A 7,761-nucleotide genomic window follows, 5' to 3' on the forward strand; every position below is an offset into this window, starting at 1 on the left:
GATTTGAACGGAAAGCTCCATACGTCTCACTTTTTAGATCGCGCTAGTCGCGTGCATCCCCGGGGTTGGTATCACTGAAATAATCATACTAAAATGGGCTTTATTCAGTGACCTTTAACCCAGTCGCCCTTTTGAACTAGCCTGGTAATTTGACACCGATGCCAGTTGGCACTGTCAAAAGCGTGGTCTATTCATCAATCATGGAGGAAGCAGGGCACGAGGCTTGGTAAGTGAGAAGTTAATGCATCCGTATTAAGTACTTCTTCCTGCGACCTATCTCCGTTTGCAAACGCGAAAGTATTTCTTAGTCAAACAGCACATCAAAGCTCACAGTAAAAGCTCGTAAATCCGCCGGTGGTTCAGTGAAATGAGCTAAATTTATTCTCGATGAAATAGCTGCCGTTTCCAACTTGACGGATTACACACAACAACAGAAAGTATTAGTGTAGATTTTGAAGTGCCTGTTGAGCGACGGACCACAAAATACACCTCAAATAGATATCACACTGATGGATAAGAATGCTGCACTATAAATCTCATCGGTTTAGCATGCTATGGAAATCTAATGCCAAAAATATATATGACCAAATTCAGGATATCAAAATACTCTACTCGTGTTACACTCGCGCTGACAACAATTTATTAAATGGACTGCTTCTTGCTCTCAGACCTGGTGAAATGATTCTCACATTGTCAGAAGAAAAAGAAAAAAAAGTCAAGTCAAGCCCTTCCATTCCTCTCCAATTTAGTTTCTGGAATTGTCCAAACTCATCACTGACATTTCTTTTTATCTTATTTTATTAGTGAGATATTTCCAGTTCCAGGAAGCTCTGGACTAGGTGGAGTGGGTCAAGGTAAACTACTACTCTATGCCCTAAGTAAATGGCATATAATAATGTTGAAAATTTGACATGGTAATTGATAAGATTTTATAATTTATCAAATTATTTCTAAATTCACAGGAGTTAAGAGAAAAAGGGATTCACATGGTAAATATTACTTTTCAAGGTGGAGTTTGAACAGTTTAAAAAAAGAAGAAATTTGAGTATTCCATTTAACATACTACTTTTTTTAATTATTTTATTTAGAACAATTAAAATGGGGCTGTGGGTTCATTGGTGGCCCCATCACCACAGAGGAAAACCCTGACTCGGAAGACCCTGACTCTGAAGACCCTGAATATGCTGGTCGTACGCCTCAAGGAGTGGCAAAGAGATAGCAGACTGCTCTACCTCAAAATGCCTCGGTCCGCGTTTGTAGAGGACGTTTGGCGCCTTCTCTATCTTAAACTTGGAAAACATTGCCTAGAAAACTTTTTTTTCGACGATCTAAACACGAGCGAAATGGTTGTTGTCAAGTGACAATAGCGAAATGATTGTTGTCAAGCACGCGTCTCTATAACCATTTACCTCATTAGAATAACTAGAACTCAATGACCATTCATGACAACAAGAAAACAATGGTGTCAACTAAGCGCGAATTTCAAAGACGCTCAGCTGCACTCAAAACATGTTATACGCCGGTAACTTTTTTAAATAACCAATTCGGAGAACAAGCTGAATAGAGGTCTTCATTAGAACTTTATTCATGTTGTGCACAAGACCTGACAATGGTTAGCGGCACGCGCTTCTACATGGAAAGTAAAGTTTTTGTCAATTAATGGTTTGTTGACGATTAAGAGACAAAGACGATAAAACAATACACAACTAGCCACGAAAGCGTTCAAGTTATGAATACTTTAGTGGAACTAATGCAATGAAAGTGTTTGGTAACTAAATTCCCCAAGAATCCTGTCACCATTTCTTAGATTGACTAATTATAAACTTTAATATGTTTGGAAAGAGTAAAAATCGATTAGTTTGAATTGGGGGAGTAACAGCACTAATAGCGCAATTGTGTTTTTAAATAACACGAAAGGCGCTTTTGTTTTCTTATACTTAAAGACATTCAATAATTTTATCATGACAATTTAACCCTCCCAAGAGTTTACTGATATTTCGAACATAATTGATAGTGGCGGAAACTACGGCAGTTCGTCGCTGCAAGTAGGCTACTTTCCACGCAGCGTGTTTGGCTTACTAGCGGCTGGCCTATTGCAGGGCATTAAACAGACCAGAAAAAAAGGCTTATTTCTTCGCTTCACTTTTCTTTGCCGATGACTGGGTTTTACTTGCAGTTTATTTTTCGCTTTTTCATTTGTATTTTAAAATACACACCCTGGCAATTTAAGCGTGCGTTTCTGAACGTTGGCGTTCGCCGGTTTGCAACAAGAAAGAAATAACTTCTACAGCCCGCGCTTCATGTAACAAATTTTCCCTTCCGTACCCCGGAAAAATGTCGCTGTACTGAGCGACATTTCCCCTACCCCACCACGAGAAGGGTGATATTGTCAGCATCTGGTCGTCAGCGAAGATTTTGAATCTCGCGCTCGGAAATTGGCTGAGAGTCGGTTCTTTGTTCTAGAAACAATAGCGCCTTTCAAGCTGCAAACAATAAAAAATGCCCATAAACGGTGTGCCATTGTCCAAAAATTAAACACAAAGTCTGATACGCGAGCGGAAGTTGTTCAAAATCAGGATGCGCGTAAGTCGGTCTCGGCTACTCGTTTAGTCTTCAAGTAAAGTGGGGCTCTATTTCGGTCCAGAACCTCGAAAGTGTGCGTTCAAAAGCTTGTGCTGTGTAACTTTCACTGCAAACCATGGCCATCAGGAGTTAGTTTAGAGTTCCCGGGACTTAAAAATATTCCCCAAGTTCCGGAAAATCGAGAAGAAGTTGACCAAAATCACGATGCGCGTAACGCGGTCCCGGCTACTGTTTCAGTCTTAAAGTGTAGCTGTATTTCGGCCCACAAGCTCGAAAGTGAGCGTTCAAAAGTTTTGCTGTGTCCATTTCACTGCAAACCAAGGCCATCAGGCGTTAGTTTAGAGTACGCGGAAGTAGAAAATATCCCCCCATTTCCGGGAAATCGAGCCCAAGTTGGTCAAACTCACGATGCGCGCAAGCCGTCCCGGCTACGCTTTCAGTCTTAAAGTGAAGTTGCACTATATTTCGGCCCAGAGGCTCGAACGTGCGCATTCGAAAAGTTTTGCTGTGTCCATTTCACTGCAAAGCAAGACCATCAGGAGTTACTTTAGAGCCCTTGGGACTAGAAAATATTTCCCAAATTCCGCCAGATCGAGCCAAAGTTGGTCAAAGTCACGATGCGCGTAAGGCGCTCTCGGTTAGTCTTTCAGTCTTAAAGTGAAGTTGGGCTATAGTTCGGCCAAAAAGCTGGAAAGTGCGCGTTCAAAAAGTTTTGCTCTGTCCCTTTCACTGGAAACCAAGGCCGTCAGGAGTTAGTTTAGAGTCCCCGGGGCTGGAAAATATTCTCCAAGTTCCAGGAAATCGCGCCGAAGTTGATCAAAATCACGATGCGCGTAACGGGCCCTTGGCTATTTTTTCAGTCTTAAAATTAAGTAGGGCTATATTTCGGCCCTGAAGCTCGAAGGTGAGCGTTCAGAATGTTTTGCTCTGTTCATTAAATTGGAAACCAAGGTCATCGGCAGTTAGTTTAGCGTCCCCGGGACTTTAAATTATTCGCCAACTTCCAGGAAATCGAGCAAAAGTGGCCCAAAATCACGATGCGCGTAAGGCGGTCTCGGCTACTCTTTCAGTCTTAAATCTAAGGGGGGCTATATTTCGACCTAGAAGCTCGAGACCGGGCGTGCGCTAATTTTACCTGTGTCCATTTCAGTGACATCTTAGGCGATCAGGTGTTACTTTAGAGTCCTTGGGACTGGAAAATATTTCCCAAATTTTGGCAGATCGAGCCAAAGTTGCTCAAAATCACCATGCGCGTAAGGCGGTCTCGGATACTCTTTCCGTCTTAAAATGAAGTGGGGCTATATTTCGGCCGAGCAGCTCGACACCAAGCGTCCGCTCCTTTTGCCTGTGTACATATCACTGAAAACTAAGTTCATCATGAGTTAGCATAAAGTCCTCGGGACTAGAAAATATTCCCCGAATTCCGGCAAATCGAGCCAAAGATACTCAAAATCAAGACGCGAGTAAGGCAGTCTCGGCTACTCTTTTACTCTGAAAATGAAGTGGGGCCATATTTCGGTTCTACAAGCTTGACACCGAGCGTGCGCTCCTTTTGCCTGTGTCCTTTTCACTAAGAACTACGTCCATCAGGAGATAGTTTAGAGTCCTCGAGACTGGAAACTATCCTCCAAGTTTCGGCAAATTGAGCCATAGTTTCTTAAATTTACGATAAGCGTACGGCAGTTTCGTTTACTCTTTCAGTCTTCAAATGAAGTAGGGCTTTATTTCGACCTAGAAGCTCGACAGGGAGCGTGCGCTCTTCTTACCTGTGACCATTTTACTGAAAACTAAGGTTATCAGGAGTTAGCTTAGAGTCCCCGGGACTGGAAAATATCCCCCAAGTTTTGGCAGATCGAGCCACAGTGGCTAAAAATTTCGATGCGCTTAAGGCGGTTGCGTCTACCCTTTCAGTCTTAAAATAAAGTGGGGCTAGTAGGGCTTTATTTCGACCTAGAAGCTCGACAGGGAGCGTGCGCTCTTCTTACCTGTGACCATTTTACTGAAAACTAAGGTTATCAGGAGTTAGCTTAGAGTCCCCGGGACTGTAAAAATAGCCCCCAAGTTTTGGCAGATCGAGCCATAGTGGCTAAAAATTTCGATGCGCTTAAGGCGGTTGCGTCTACCCTTTCAGTCTTAAAATAAAGTGGGGCTTTATTTCGGCCTACAACCTGGAAACCTAGTGTGCGCTCCTTTTACCTGTGTCGATTTCACTGAAAACCAAGGCAATCAGGAGTTAGTTTAGAGCTTTCGGGACTGGAAAATATCCCCCAAACCCCGAGAAATCAAGCCCAAGTTGGACAAATTTACCATGCGCGTAAGGCGGTCTTGGTCTCGGTCTCGGCCTCGGTCTCTTTCAGTCTTAAAGTGAAGTGGGGCTATATTTCGGCCCAGAAGCTCGAAAGTGAACGTTCAAAAAGTTTGGCTGTGTCCATTTCACTGAAAACCAAGGCCATCAGCAATTAGTTTAGAGTGCCCGGGACTGGGAATTATTTCCCAAGTTCCGGGAAATCGAGCCGAAGTAACCAAAAATCACGATGCGCGTAAGGCAATCTCAGCTACTCTTTCAGTCTTAAAGTGAAGTAGGGCTACGCTTCGGCCCACAAGCTCGAAAGTGAGCGTTGAAAAACTTATGCTGTGTCCATTTCAATGCCAACCAAAGCCCTCAGGAGTTAGTTTAAAGTCCCCGGAACTGGAAATATCCCCCAAATTCCGCGAAATCGAGACGAAGTTGGTCAAAATCACGATGGGCGTAAGGCGGTCTCGGCTACTCTTGGAGTCTTAAAGTAAAGTAGGGCTATATTTCGGTCTAGAAGCTTGAAAGTGAGCGTTCAAAAACTTTTGTTCTCCCAATTTAACTGAAAACCAAGGCCATCGTGAGTTAGTTTAGAGTCCCCGGGACTGAAAAATATCCCTTAACTTCCGGAAACTCGAGCCGAACTTGGTCAAAATCACGATGCGCCTAAAGCGGTCTCGGCTACTCTTTCAGTTTTAAAGTGAAGCGGGGCTATATTTCTCCCCAGAATTTCGAAAGTATGCGTTCAAAAAAATTGCCTGTGTCCATTTCACTGCAAACCAAGGCCATCAAGAATTACTTTAGAGTCCTTGGGACTGGAATATATCCCCGAAGTTTCGGGAAATCCAGCCGAAGTTGGTCAAAACCACGATGGGCGTAAGACGGTCTCGGCTACTCTTTCAGTCTTAAAGTGAAGTGGGGCTATATTTCGGCTCAGAAGCCTCGAGGGGGAGAGTTCAAAAAGTTTTGCTCTCTCCATTTCAATGCAAACCAAGGCAATCAGGAGTTACTTTAGAGTCCCCGGTACCGGAAAATATCCCCCATTTCCCGGGAAATCGAGCCAAAGTTGGTCACAATCACGATAAGCGTAAGGCGGTCTCGGCTACTCTTTCATTCTTAAAGTGAACTGGGCCAATATTTCCGCCCAGAAGCTTGAAAGTGAGCGTTCAGCAAGTTTTTGCTGTGTCCATTTCACTCCAAAGCAAGGCCATCAGAAGTTAGTTTAGAGTCCCCGGGACTAAAAAAATATCCCCCAAGTTGCGGGAAATCGAGCCGAAGTTGGTCAAAATCACGATGCGCGTAAGGCGCTCTCGCTTACTCTTTAAGTCTTTAAGTGAAGTGGGGCTACATTTGGGCCAAGAAGCTCAAAAGTGAGCGTTCAAAAAGTTTTGCTGTGTCCATTTCAATGCGAACCAAGGCCCTCAGGAGTTACTTTAGAGTCCGCGGGACTAAAAAATATTCCCCAAGTTCCGGGAAATCGAGCCGAAGTTGGTCAAAATCACGATGCGCGTAAGGCGGGCTCGGCTACTCTTTTAGTCTTAAAGTAAAGTGGGGCTATATCTCGTCCCAAGAGCTCGAAAATCAGCGTTCAAAAAGCCTTGCTGTGTCCAGTTTACTGCAGACCTAGGACGTCGGGGGTCAGTTTAGAGTCCCCGGGAATGGAAGATATGCCCCAAGTTCTGGGAAATTTAGCCGAAGTTGGTCAAAATCACGACGCGCGTACGCGGTCTCGGCTACTCTTTCAGTCTTAAAGTGAAGTGGGGCAATATTTCGCCCCAGAAGCTCGAAACTGAGTGTTTAAAAAGTTTTGCTGTGTCAATTTCACTGCAAACCAAGGCCATCAGGAGTTAGTATAGAGACCCAAGGAGTGGAAAATATCCCCCAAATTCCGGGAAATTTAGCCTAAGTTTGTCAAAATCACCATGGGCGTAAGACGGTCTTGGCTAATCTTTCAGTCTTAAAGTGAAGTGGGGCTATATTTTGGCGCAGAACCTCGAAGATGAGCGTTCGAAAAGTTTTGGTGTGTCCATTTCATTGCAAACCAAGCCCATCAGGAATTAGTTTAGAGTCCACAGAACTGCAAAATATTCCCTAAGCTCCGGTCAATCGAGCCGAAGTTGGTCAAAATCACGATCCGCGTAAGGCGGACTCGGCTCATCTTTCACTCCTCAAGTGAAGTGGGGCTATATTTCGGCCCAGAAGCTCGAAACTCTGCTTTCAAAAACTTTTGCTGTTTCAATTTAACTGCAAAACAAGGTCATTAGGTCGTAGTTTATAGTTTCCGGGACTAGAAAATATCCCCCAAGTCCCGGGAAATCAAGCCGAAGATGGTAAAAATCACGATGCGCGTAAAACGGTCTCGGCAACTCTTTAAGTCTTAAATGAAGTGGGGTTATATTTCGACCCAGAAGGTTTAAAGTGAGTGTTCAAAAAGTTTTGCTGTGTCCATTTCACTGCAAAGCAAGGTCATCAGTACTTATTTTATAGTCCCCGGGACTGGAAAATATCCCCCAAGTTCCGGAAAATCAAGCCAAAGTTGGTCAAAATCACGATGCGCCGTAAGACGGTCTCGGCTACTCTTTCAGGCTTAAAGTGAAGTGGAGCTTTATTCGGCTCAGAAGCTTGAAGGTGAGCGTTTAAAATGTTTTGCTCTGTCCATTTCAATGCAAACCAAGGCGATCGGGAGTTAATTTACAGTCCCTGCGACTGAAAAATATCCCACAAGTTCCGGCAAATTGAGCCAAAGTTGCTCAAAATCACGATGCGCGTAAGGCCGTTTCGTCTTTTTTTTCAGTCTTAAAATGAAGTGGGGCTATATTTCGACCTAGAAGCTTGGCACCGAGCGTGCGCTAATTTAATGCGCCAATTTCACTGAAAACTAAGGC

The 7,761-nt window shown here is 43.9% G+C and overlaps 1 long non-coding RNA gene across 1 annotated transcript; it reads left to right on the forward strand.

Moving 5' to 3' along the window:
* The first annotated feature begins 278 nt into the window (after positions 1-278).
* LOC149097797 (uncharacterized) lies at positions 279-2,542 on the forward strand. Its single transcript, XR_016204258.1, has 2 exons — positions 279-854; positions 963-2,542. It is a non-coding gene; the product is annotated as an uncharacterized LOC149097797 (long non-coding RNA).
* Positions 2,543-7,761: the final 5,219 nt, after the last annotated feature.

This window comes from Orbicella faveolata, unplaced genomic scaffold (genome assembly GCF_042242905.1).
Source record: "Orbicella faveolata isolate gen_17 unplaced genomic scaffold, um_ofav_v1 contig_47, whole genome shotgun sequence".
In the NCBI taxonomy this organism is placed as follows: domain Eukaryota; kingdom Metazoa; phylum Cnidaria; class Anthozoa; order Scleractinia; family Merulinidae; genus Orbicella; species Orbicella faveolata.